The sequence below is a fragment of the Sarcophilus harrisii genome, chromosome 1 (genome assembly GCF_902635505.1).
Source record: "Sarcophilus harrisii chromosome 1, mSarHar1.11, whole genome shotgun sequence".
NCBI lineage: Eukaryota > Metazoa > Chordata > Mammalia > Dasyuromorphia > Dasyuridae > Sarcophilus > Sarcophilus harrisii.
In genome coordinates, this window is record NC_045426.1 from 255455280 (window position 1) to 255468960 (window position 13681).

General features: G+C 37.8%; 1 protein-coding gene across 2 annotated transcripts in view; it reads left to right on the forward strand.

Moving 5' to 3' along the window:
- The first annotated feature begins 297 nt into the window (after positions 1–297).
- The window catches only part of RNF216 (ring finger protein 216), a 164441-nt gene continuing 151057 nt past the window's right edge, over positions 298–13681 (forward strand). The window contains exons 1-2 of one of the 2 annotated variants that reach the window (XM_003761570.4): positions 298–404; positions 699–841. The gene's annotated coding sequence lies outside the window, so the exon portion shown is untranslated. Of the gene's footprint in view, positions 405–698; positions 842–3294; positions 7831–13681 lie in introns of those variants that run through there. The other variant, XM_012542847.3, reaches the window with a different exon arrangement.

Genomic DNA, 13681 nt, shown 5'->3' on the forward strand with positions numbered 1-13681 from the left:
GATGTCACTGGTCTAGGGAACCCCCTAAATGAGGAACCTTGCTCTGCCAATACAGGTTGCTACGTTCTTTTCCTGGGATGCTGAGAGAGAAAATAACCCACCCAGGTTCATAGAGCTAATGCGTGGGGGAAGGGGGCCTTCTCCTCAGGTCTTCCTGGTCTCGACGTTTTAAACGATTCTCTGTGGAACGGAGGCAGCTTTGTCTCTGATAGGCCGCTCCAAGGGCTGTAGAACGAATGAAACGTTGTCTCTGATAGGTCGCTCCTACAGAATCTTAGGGAAACTGTAGAATTTTAGAACTGGAACGTCCAACTCCATTATTTTGTAGGTGAGGAAACTGAGACCTAGAGAAGGGACGTGACTTGCCCTGAATCAACGGAAACGCTGAGAGGGTCGAGATAAAGGTAGGAGAAAGGAGAATGGATTGCTTCCATCACCTCAAAGCGTGAGCTCTCTCTCAAGTTTTCCTTTCCCTCCCTTCCCCCTCCAAACAGAAATGGAAGACATTTCTGGAGCTTCCTTATCAGGCCCTAATTGCTTTAGTCCTCCCGCCAGAAGGCGGAGTCTATACTCCTGGGGAGGGGAAAGAGGTGGGCGGTGACGCGGTGACGGGGGGGAGAAGAGCGCAACCTTCTCTATGGTCTCGCTGCCTGAGTCCCTTCCCCCCGGTGATGCTCTATGGTTCTTCCTGTCACTAGTCAGAAGGGGGCGCTGCGCGCAGGCGCAAGAGGACGACGCGACTGGGCCGGAAGGAACGCGTTGGTGCCTTTTGCTGAATGAAGTGGTGGCGGCGGCGACGGCGGCTGAGACTGGGGTCGGTCCGGAGCTAGCGCGCCCTGGGGTGAGTGTTTGAGGGTGGGGAGAAGGGATGAACCTGCGGCCACGACCTCGGTGGCCGAGGGCGGCGGCGACAGCCTGAGTGAAGGTGATTTCTCATCAGCGCCGTCGCCTCCATTAAGCCACCCGGGAAGTGTGGGGGAAAGAGGTGGGTGTGGGGGGGAGGCGGGCGGGCGGGGGGTCGGGTTTGCGAACGGACCGACTGCGCCGGGGGACTGGGGGAGAGCCCGGGGGTGGGGGTGGGGGAGGGGACCCGGGAAAAGGACGGACCGGAACGGACGCCTCGGGGACGGACCGAGGCCTAATCGTGGCTCTGGGGAGGAGGAGAAGGAGGCGAAGGCGCTGGTGAGGGAGGCCGGCAGGCCCCGCGGAGGGGCAGAAAGCGGAGCAGAGGTGCCCGAGACAGGGAAGCCGAGTGTGAGGGGAGGCGATCGGCCACACGGTGGGGGCCCGGGTGCGTTCTGCGGTGGGGGCCAGACTTCAGCCAGGAGGGTGGCTGGGCCGGGCTCGGAACCTCCCCTCATCGCTCTTCGTCTGTTTTTTTTTCTCCCCCGTTTCCCCAGGTTTCATAACCTCCCTCATTACCTTTCAGAGAGATCTCTAAAATTCGATTTCGGGTAACTTCTTGGCTGTATTTTTTTTCCAGATTCAGCTCCAGGTTTGTCTCAAGGGTTTAAATACTTACCAGTTCGTTTTGTTTTTGTTTTTAAAGGATTCTGGCTCTCACCAGATAATTAAAAGGACTGAAGGAAACGTTCCATTGGCTAGGGGCATGAGAAACTGATGTTTAGGTTCATCTAAGCTTTAGTTAGCTTCTATAGAAAACGGTTCCCGGATAGACTTTAATAGCAGCTTTTAAAAAGCTGGGTTGAGCTTGGAATTGATTTTTCCTGTGTAGTGTGACCATGAATTCCAAGTCTTTGGGACTTGGGGTGTGTGGGGATCTGGTCACTTAAAAGAAATTAAGATTTAAAAAAGGGGGGGGGGAGGGATATGTGAAAAGGAGCTTAAAATTTCATTGGTTTAGTAAGGAACTCTTGGTGTGGAAAATCTACTAATGCAGATAACCAGATAGTTTCTTGAATTTGCCTGGAGATCTCAGAGGTAAAGTGACTTACCCTGCTAATATTGTCACAGGCCTTGAACCCAAGCCTGATTCTGGGGCCTGACCTGAGGCCTCTCTGTTATACCAAGATATCTCTTAATTTTCGAAAATTGAATTTTATTTAAGTTTGGAACTGAAGTGAAATACAGGAATAGGTAAGTAATAAAGTAGGTTGTGTAGTGAAAAGGGTAGAGATAACAATAGCATTCACCTTTCAAGATTATTATAAACAATCAAAGGTGAAGGCATGCAAAACTAATGTTAAAACTATGATATATAAATGTTACTACTAACCATCAGCATCATCAGCATCAAGATGAGTCAAGAATCCTGGCTTTGCCATTCTTTAAATATCTGTGTGACTCTAGGCAGATCACTTAATTTCTCTGAATTTTCTTTTCCTCATTTGTAATATGAGGTTATTGGCTTAGATGATCTCTCTGGCCTTTTCCAGCCAAAATCGATGACCCAGTGAATTTTGTAGTAAATTCAAAGTTATTTTATTGCTGGATAGGTCTATATCATAATTTGGACTCCCCTGGTCATAATTGGAAAGTCTATCTAGAACAAATTCCAGATAGATCCACATCACAATTTGGACTCTCTATCATCATTGGACAGCCTGTTTAGACTAAATCCAAAATCATATATGCTCCTGGCTGTTATAATTTATCAACTTTTCTACAATCAACACCATTTTTAAATGTTTGGGCCATTCTCCCCCAAAATGGGTAAAATTCTATTCATAGGCCTAGACTGAATGCTGTTTGTTAAAAAACTCACTAATTGTATTTTTATATTTAAAAACTGTAACATCTTAAAAATAAGCTGTTGCATAATATAATAAATGATAATATAATTGATAGTCATATTGGTATATAGCTATCTAGCCTATTTGATTATAAGAAAAAACTCATTGAATATTTTTAGCAGGAAGTACATTCATCTGTCCTAATTTGAGTATCAGTTTGTAATTTTAAAGGTGAAACATCTTATTGCAAAAAAAAAAAATAGGCTTTGTCCTATAAATCAAAAATTTCAAATTTGAACAAATGAATGAAAAAGCTTCCATTAATGTTTATAATGTGCCAGACAACCACTGATTTCCAATCAGTCACTTTCTCTAAGGTTTTGTGACACTTCTAGTACCTTCTAAGATTCAATTCAGGGAGAAGGGGAAAAGAAATGAACAATTATTTAAGTCCTACTATATGCCAGACACTGTGCTAAGCCCTTTACAGATATTATCTCAATTGATTCTCACAAAAAGGATCTTCAGTGTTGGAAGTAGATGCTGTTTTGATTACCCTTTCCCATGCTTCCCCCCCCCCCCCTTTTTTTTTTTTTTTTTTGGTGTGTGTGTGAAGAAAGTTGAGGCAAACTTGGGATCACAGCTTATGTCTGAGGCTGTATTTGAATTCAGGTCTTTCTGACTCTAGGTCCAGTACTCTAGTCACTATACTACTTAGTTTGTCTTGTTTGTATATTATAGTTTGCATAGTGCCAATTTTTGCCTTTCTATCCCTAGAATTAGCATAAAGGCTTACTCTTAGTAGGTACTTGATAAATATTTGTGGATTTGATAGTATTCTTTCCTAAGTTTTCCTCCTACCACTCTGACTCGGCTTCTTGGTTTGATCTTCACCTAAGTTAACACATCCTCTTTTAAGAGGATGAGTAGAGTTTTTGCCTTTCTTTGTAAATCCATCTTCTAACACACTGCTTGACACATAGCAAGCAGTTAATAAACACTTGTTTATACGAATATAAAAGTGAGACAGCCCCTTTCCACAAGGAGCTTACATTCTACTGAGGAAGACAACATATATGAGTGATGGCAGCAAGGGAAGGCAATATCTGAGGTGGGGGAACAGTGTCAAGGATGAGCTGATCTAAAGGATAGCCAATTGACATGCCCAAATCAGAACAATTATAGTACAGGTGTGTTGATTTGGCTATTAAGCCAAAAAACAAAATGTACAAATGGATGGGTGAGAGCCTCCATATATTTGTGTTGAATTTGTATTTACTTATTAACTAGGTCATTTCTCTGGCCATAGTATAGTCCCTTAGCTGAGTGGATTCACTCTCTAGAAGTCCTATTCCAGGTAGAAAGAGTGACAAGGAGGCTGTGGCAAGGTAGATGACTGAGTGGTCTGTGAAGCCTGAAATTTATGTTTTAAAGTTATTTCCAGAAAGATACTTTTAAACTCTTGTTGAATTTCATAACTGTATTTGCAGATGTGAAGTTGTAGGTGCTGTTACAGAAGTTATTTTAGAGGGCTTTGCCTTATAAAAATAAATGGTTTAATTTTCCTATCTTTCAGTATTGATCAAAAGTTATTTGTTTTATATGTATCTCTGCCAAAATGTATAATGTAGAAATATTTCTTGACTGTCATCTCCCTTTTCTGGAATTCTCTTCACTAATGCTCTTCAGCAAGATGAACCAGGAGGCAATAATAATAAGTGACATTTATATAGTGCTTTCATAGGATAACAGAATACAGCAGTATTTTTGTTTTTACTTCTTTAGGGGCAAAAAAAAAATTTCTCAGAAAGGGAGTTCTAGAATTAGAATAGTGGTTGTTACAAAATGAAATTATGGAGTATGAAAAGGGACCAATATTTTCTTGTGTATACATTATACTCTTCATTAGCTGTGGGTGACAAATCTTATTTTTAAGTGCTTCCAGTAATCTGCTTAATTTTAGTCATCTCAAATTCTGTTGCATTCCATCTAAATTTGATGTTAAGAGAATTTTCTAAGTGGCTCAATTTTCTTACTGATTTATAGCATAAAATTGGAATGCCTTGTGATTTGTTAATTTGACAGCAACATTAATAAGATCACAGTTAAGAATACAGCAACCCTTTGAAAATCACATATTTAAAAATGAAAAATTATGTATTTGTATGCTGTTTATTTTTGGATATCAAGATGGAAGAAATAAGGACTGATTTAGACTTTGACTTCATAATTTATTTCTATCAGTGGATAACAATCATGTTTTCCAAATCATAATAATCTTTTCGAAAATCAGAAATAGTGACTCTTTAGCTACTCTGGTTATCCCAGAAAAACACACTAAAAGGGCTTCCTGCCCCTCCTTATCTCCACAGATGACAGAAATTAGAGGAGAGAAGGATGAAAGGTGCATGCTGATTTCAGAGTAGGAAGTTACCTTAAAGGACATTTATTTCAACCTATACCTGATCAGAAATCCCTTTGTACAGTATTCTCAACATATGGTTATTTAGGTTTTGTTTGAATACCGATCATTCTACTTTTAGATGGCTATAATTTATAAGAAACCTTCCTAACAGAATAAAAAGATGTGTTTATGTGATTGATAGAACACTGCACTTTTAATAATACCTGACTTTAAATTTGGGTCTTTTTTCCTTGCTACTTGTGTGATCCTGAGCAAGTCACTTCACTGCTAAGCTTCAGTTTCTTCACCTGTTATACAGTGGTAATGGTACTTATGCTTCCTACCTTACAGGGTTTTTATGGGGGAAAAAAACAGCTTTTTGTAAACATGAAAACACTACGGAAAGGTGAGCTATTATTATTATTGTTGTTATTGTTATTGCTGCTTTTAGTTGTGCTCTCTGGAACCAAGCAGATCTTCAAATTCATGGACAGCTCTCATGTCCCCTGTGAGTGTTCTCTTATCCAGGACCAGTCATCTCTAATTCCTTCAAGCAACCAGAGGTAGTTTGGTGTCGCTGGATTTGGATTCTTTTCCCTTGCAAATGAGACAAACACTTGGGTGTGTGGAGGATGGGGAGAAAGGAGATATGTGTAGTGGGTGGGTAAACTAGTGTCTTTGTATTATGACAAGAGATGGGAAGCCAGGGTGTGTTTTACTTTTGTTTTAGGTTTCTGATATCAGTAGTATAAATAAATTTGCCATTTGATCACAAAAACATAATTGGTTCAAAAAATAGATAGGTATAACCTTATATATCACTTGATAGTGATAACTGATCTAGTGGAATTGAAAGGATGATGCTCATAATAGCCATGTAAGATGAGTGCTCTTAATCTGAGCTTGTGATCTTCTGGTGGGTCCTCAATTGATATTTGGGCACATCTGCTCCCTTCTGTTCATCTTTCTGCCTTGTGGGTCAAGTCATCAAGCTAAGGTACCTTCTACATACTGATGTTCTGCAAAGCACTAGGGATTTGAAGAAAGGCAAAACAGCTCCTCTCCTCAAAAGAGCTCACATTCTAATGGGGTAGACATCCAGATTATATACAGGGTAAATTGTAGAAAATCCCAAAGGAAAGTACTCACATTAAGGAGAATAGAAAGAGCCTTCTTGACTAGTTGGGATTTTAGCTGATACTTAAAAACAAAAAACAAGAGGAAGACATGAGAAGAGAAAGAATTTCAGGCATGGCAGATTTCCAGGAGAAATGCCCAGAATTAGGAAATGGAGTGTTGTTAATAACAGCCAGGAGGCCAGTTAACTAGATCATAAAGTATATGGAGGAGAATGAGTTATAAGAACACTAGAAAATCAAGAAGGGGCAAGGTTATGAAGGGCTAATGTTAAAAAAGAAGATTTTATAATTGATCCTGGAGGCTACTGGAATTTCTTGAATAGAGGATATGATCCAATCTGAATTTTAGATCACTTAGATAGCCGAGTGAAAAATAGGCTGAAGTAAGGTTACAAAAGTTTTAGATTGATCAAATCTTAAGATCAGATACAGTGATAGTTATATGACTTCACCTGGCTGTTATATATGTATAAGCTTTCTTTTGACTAGACGTTTATATTAAGTCCCCCCCTCCCCCCAACAGTTAAGCTAAATTTTAGATGCTTTGATTGTGATAGTATTAATAATTGGCAGTCATGTCAGTTAATATTTAAAATTATAAAAATACTTTGCATTATCTTCATTTGAGCTCCACAAAAACATGTGAGGTAAGTACTACAAATATCATCCCCATTTTAGAGATAAGGAAACTTAAGGCTCAAAAAAGTGAAGTGACTTGCTTGTGGTCACCCAGCTAACCTTGATTTCATTATTTATCTTTCCTTCATATGTTACCCAGGCAAAAATAAATTATGCCTTAAAACTAGGGCATTTAACAAGAGTAAAGGAGAAATTATAACCCCAGATGTATTTAGTGTACAGTAGCTGTCTGAAGTGTAACACTTTCTAAGAGCTGTTCTGTTCCCATAGTTGAGAAATACAAATTTTCATTTCTGGAATATTTAACTAAGATTAACTAAGACAAAGATTGGGCATATAACCTTTTTGAAGCTCTGACAAACTACTAGGTATTTAAGAGAAAATAATTTTGATTAATAGAGTAACACCATTAGGATTAGTAGTAGGATTGGAACCTGAGTTTTTCTAATGCCAAATTTAGCTCTCTGTCCACTTAGCCATGTCACTTTACACTTTTGAAGTTTACTGATTAAGGGAAATGAAAGTTGCATGTTATAGTAAATTAATAACATTGACTATCCTATTGACCCTGTTTGTATTGTTCTTAGTCTTGTTTCTATTTACATTGTTGTAGTAATTGCTCTTATTCTTCTGGATACTTTCTTTACTCTCCTTCATCAGTATTAGTTTCCCCATATTTCTCTCAGTTGTGATTCATCACTTCTTAAAATCAAGAATATTCCCTTTAGATAAAAAAAATTTAGATCTGGAAAGAAATCTGAAAGGTCATCTGGTCCCCCCCTCTCTCATTTTACAGGTGAAGATACTGAAGCCAGAGAAGTGAAGTGACTTGCTACTGATCACAGAGGTATTTTAAGTGCCACATCTTCGATTTGAAACTTGGGTTCTGTGACTCCACAGCCAGACTCTTTTCTCTATATCACCGTATTTGTTCTACTATTCTGTCAATCATTGGGTACATATTTCTATCTTTTTACTATCATAAATCATGCTACTATGATTGTTTTTGAAAATACAAGGCTTTTCTTTCTGTTAGTACTTTTTAGGTTATAGACCCAGTGATGGGAACCTATGATTAAAGGGCATGAAGCAATTAATGACTTTTCTTGCAAATTGTTTTTTAAACCACCTATTAGACCAGTTGAAATACTGGTCTTTCCACACTTCTTCCAAAAATTAGTTTCTTGTTATATTTGGTAATTTGGTAATGAATGGGTGGCAAATAGATCAATCAGTGGAGAGAGCACTGGACCTGGAGTCAGGAAAACCTAAGTTCAAATTTGGCCTCAGACACTCATTAACTGTGTGACCCTGGTCAAGTCACTTAACCTCTGTTTTCCTTAATCTACTGCAAAAGGAAATGGCAAACCACTCCAGTATCTTTGCTTAAAAAAAAACAAAAAAAAAAAAAACCCAACAACAACCCAGGATCATCAAGAGTTGGACATGAGTGAACAACAAAAAGCCATAACAGCAGCTGAATGAGCCTTTCATATATTGTGCTTCACCCAATTATTGACATAGTTCATGACATGTTTTTGGAATATTTGTATTATGATAAGCATGTCAATCGGTTTAGTGAACACTTTGGAGAGGATATCTAGATAGTATTTTCCCATTGGCCAATTGGATATTTGACTGAAATAAATACGACATTATCACAAGACCATTTAGTGTATTGGCCCAGTGTAAAGGGTTCCTCTTGGAGGGTACAGGGAAGAGGTGAGTCTTCTGCAGACCTAAAACTGGGTACTACATGGAGGTGGGATGGAACAGGTATCCATGAAAAAATACCAGACCCAAATCAGAAGATTTGGGGTTCAAGTTCCAATACAGGTAATGTACTAGCTCTGTGTGCAAGTTGATCTAGTCCAAGGGTTAAGGACATATGGGTTCTATGAACTTGGTTTTTTTTTTTTTTTTTTAATCAACTATTTTTCAATATAATTAGCTTCCCCTCCTTATCCTATATATTTAATTTTATAAAGAAAAAAAAAAGATTCAGAGAAAGGCTTCATTCACCTTTCCATAGGTTTCATCAGATTGCTAAAGAGATCATTTAGACAAAAGAGGTTAAGAATCCTTACACTAGCCAGTGAAGAAAGCATTTTGTAAGCCATAAAACATCATGGAAATGTGAGTTTGTCATACTTCTTTGCAGCTTTCTTTTTTAGGGGGAGAGGAGAAGATGGTTTTGAGGACTCAGAGCTGACCTAGGGGTTGAGGAGGGGTGAATGAGACCTGTGCTCCTAACATAGGAGAGGGAATACAAAGAAGGTTTATATTTGAGGTCTCCCAACTGGAGTGAAGAGATTTGGTGAGCCCCCTCAGACCTGGAGTTCAGGTTTCTCTGGTTTGAGTATTCACTTATTTGTTTATTCAGTCTCCCTTGGTTCATGGTTGGAGGAAAGATAAGTGAGACCTGGACTGTCCCTTTAAGATAGTTAAAATCTAGTAGTAGGAGGTAAGATAGTTAATAGGTTTTGGAATTTATTTTTTGTTTGTTTCACCTGTAATATTACTTTACCTTTTCACATATAAAGCATATAGTAAATTATTTTTTAGTCATTCTTCCACTTTGAGTGTGCAAACTCCCCCTACCAGTGTAAATTAGCAGCTTTATCCGTTTTCCCCACTCTTAGATTCTGACCAAGCACTCCAGCTCCCTCTCTAATTGAAGCAAGGAAAAAAACATTAATTGCTTATTATGTGCCAAGCACTATAAGAAGTTCTGGGGATAGAGGAACAAAAAACAAAGACAGTTTTGCCCTCAGGAATTGTATTCTAATGGAAGAGACTATTCTTATAGAAGAATGTTGACCAGAGAAGGATATATTAGTTTGGGAAGTTAAAGGAATTGACGAATGAAGCTATAGGAAAGTATATGGTTATACTCTTTCCAGGATCTCAGGATCTGTGTCAGAGTTGGATTAGTTATGATTCCAGGAGCGTTCTCTCTAGTATTTCCTTTCCAGTTCTGAATATATGACATAAAAAAAAAATTCCCATCCAATACCAGTGTGGTTAAAATTAGAAGAGAAACAAGTGGTGAAAAAAAATCTCTGTAGCATGTTTCTCTGAGTCATTTCCAAGATATATAGAGAACTGATTTAGATATATCAGAGTAAACCATTTCTTGAGAGATAAATGGTTCTTGAGAGGCAGTCTTCAAAAGAAGATATCTAACCCATCAGCAACCATTTGTGAAAAAAAAAATAACTTCCAAATGAGTAATAAGAAAAATGGGAAATAATACAGTTCTGAGATCCTACCTCATACTCTTCAGAAAGGATAATGACAAATATTGGAGGGGCTGTGGGAAAACACACTAATACAATCTTGGTAAAGCTGTGAATTGGTCTAGCCATTCTGAATAGCAATTTGGAACGACATTGAAAAAGTCACTAAATTATACATAATCTTTGACCCAGTGATAGCAGTACTAGGTCTGTGCCCCAAAGAAAGGTAGGTACAAAAATATTGATACCTCTTTTGGTGACAAAGAACTGAAAGCTTAAGTTGGTATTTGTGTATTGGGGGATAGCTAGACAAATTACTAATATATAAATTTGGTAGAATTATTCTACTAGAGAAATGAGAAAAGAAAGTTTCAAAGAAACCAGGAAATACCCATATGAACTGATTATGGAATAAAAAACAAAGCCAAGAGAATTTATGCAATATCATAAAGAAAAACGACTATGAAAGACGTGAGATCTCTAGCCAGTGAAATAACCAACTATAATTTCAGAGGACCAGTGATGAAGAGAGGTGATGGACTCGAGATGCAGAAAGAGATACATTTTCTGATAAAATCAATGTGGGAATTGTGGGTGTTTCCCCTCCCCCCTTCTCTAGTATGCATATTTGTTACTTTTTCACAGTGATGAGGGGATAAGGGAGGTGTGTGAGGATGAAGAAGAATAGAGCTAGAATAGCAGAGAAAAAAGAGATGGTTTTTTTCCCCTAATGCAGAGGAGAAAAGAAAGTCAAAAAAGAAGCACAACACATTCAGGGCAGCTTTGAAAGCTACATTTTGAATTTATTGTATACTTTTAAAAAATAATAGAAATTTTGAGTTTCATATAAAATTCTCATTTTCTGTTCAATATATGTAGAAAGGTCTATTTTACTTGGTGTTAAATTCAGAATATAAAAAAATGAAATTTCCCCTTCTTTTTAGAACTCTTGGTGAACAACATTGTTAGACGATAAACATGCAGTCTATCCCTAGATTCATACTTGAAGTTTTTTAGCTTAGTAGTCAGCAAGCATTTATTAAGCCTTAATTCTGTGCCAGTCTCTAGAGTGAACACTGGGTTTCAAAGAAAGTTAAAAACTGTTTCCTGTGCCCCTTAGACTCCTGGGCATCACCTTGCCATGATAAATTATCTGTGTAGAACTTAAGTGTAATAGAAGCATGTAAGAGGAGTACAAAGTGTTTTACTTTTAGCTTTATTACATGTTAATGCTCTAGACATACATTACTCCCCAGCCAAACTGACCTTGTTGTTCTTCATCATTCCCAACTATAGCTGCCTCAGCATACTTGTAAATGTGTTTGTTCCCTTCTTTCTTTGGCTTCTTAAGAATCCTTGGATTTCCTTAAAGGTTTATCTCAAGTGCCACCTTCGACATAAAATTTTTCCTTCTATTGATTATTTCCAGTTTATCTTGTATATAGCTTGTTTGTTTATAGTTTTCCCAGCATTTGGCATAGCACATAGTAATTGCTTAATAATAGTCTGTTGTTTGATTGATCAAAAATTTCCTGATACTTTCAGCTGCTAGTACTTTGCTGTCAAAATGTATGTTTTGTATGTACTTATAGACTTATATTTTGCCTGTTCCTTTACTTTTTGTTTATGTATCTCTAGCACACAGTGTAATACTTGGTATTTAATAATAGGTATTAATAATTTTTTGATTAAGAAATCAGTCAGAAACTATTCATGGAGTCATTCAGCTAGCATTTATTAAGCACTTACTATGTGCCAGGTACTGCGCAAGTATTTGGAATAAAGCTAAAATTAAAAAAAAAACCAGTCCTTACAAGGAAATCGCATTATAATGGGGGAGACAGCATACAAAATGTAGAGCTAAATATGGAATAGAGGGAAGCTAACAAGGCTAGACTTCAAGCTGGGGATGGGGAGAAGGATCAGGAAACATATCCTAGAAAGTGTGATGTTTGAGCCGAGTCCTAAAAGAAATCGGGAATTTTAAGAGATTTGGAAGGAGGATATTCCAGGCATGGGAACTGCCTTTACAAAGCAGATGGGGTTTCATGTGTAAGGTACAGCAAGCAGGACAATATGGTTCAGTCATAGAGTGTGTCTTGAGGGGAGTAAAATAGAAGGTGATTGGAAAGATGGGGGGGGCAGGTCATGAAGAGCTTCAAATGACAAAGGACTTCAAATTTAATCTTAGAGCTTTATAGAGGAGAGAAGGAGGGAAAAGCATAGGCAGACAGACCTACCCTTAAGGAAAATCACTGGCAACTGAAGATGGTTCAGATTAGGGAGAAATTGGAGGTGGAGCACTATTATGATAGTACACTTGAGTGACTAGAAGGGGATGAGAAAGGGATTTAGTTTTTTGGGGAAAAACTTCTGTATTCTGTTTTGGACATTGAGTCATAAATTTAAGAGATGCAAACAACTTCAGAGGTTGAATTCAACTGTTTCATTTTACCCATGAGGAAACTGAAGCTGAGAGAGATCAAGGTTCTCACTCAGTCACATTACCAGTAAGTATCTGCGGGATTTAAAATCTGATCTCCCTGACTCCAGTTTTAGTGATGTATACACTGTACAACCTATCAGAGTACATGGTCCAAAGGAGGCCAAGAAAGATGTTTTGGTTTGGGAAACCTTTGGATTGGACAACGCATTTCCAGACAATGATTATGTTGATTTGGTGGGTGGAAAAGGGTAAAGGTGGAGGAGATAATGAAGCCCTGGTCAAGATAAGGATGCATGTCCCAAAGAAGTTCAAAGCTAAGTGGCATAGCACCTCCCTGTTATGAATTCTGGTTGGGGAAAATGCAATAGCAGCAATAAGTATAAATGAAATAAAATTTTGATTTTAAGGTGACAAAATGGAAAAAGTGTTTTGACCAAATAAACTGGAATACAATGGGAAGTACATATTTAACTACATTGAGTCCAGATCTTAGCCACATGGATGTTGCTTCTATCTCAAGGTTATAGATCCATTTTTTAAAATAACAAAATGACCTTTATTTTTGTCACCCACATTTCCTTTCACATTCCTGCTGCCTATCCAAAGAACTACCACATATTACAAAGATTTAAAAAATGATAATAAAGCAAATCTACCCAATCCAGAAGTTGAAGACACTTGTTCTACATCAATAGCCCCCTCCCTTATCAAAAAAAAAAGGAGGGGTAAGTATATCTCTTCATTAGAGTCAACCTTGGATACAAATTTTTTTTTTTCTTTTAAAAATTTGTCATTGTGTTTATTAGTTTCTTGGTTCTGCTTGTTTTACTTTCAGCTTATATAAATTCCTGTATTTCTCTTTTCTTCATATTTATCATTTTTTATAGTAATTTATGATTTTTGACTCTTCATCCTGTACAATTTCTTAAAACTTTCCACAATTCATCTACCATGTGCATACTTTAACATTTAATGAGTAACAGAGTAGTATTTTACTCTTGCTATGTGACCAACTCACATTCTTGTTAATATCTTTGTTTGGTATCTTTCATACCGCTTACACTGTGCTTTTTTTTTTTTCTTTGAGACTTGTGTAATCTGCAATTTTAACTATATAGCAA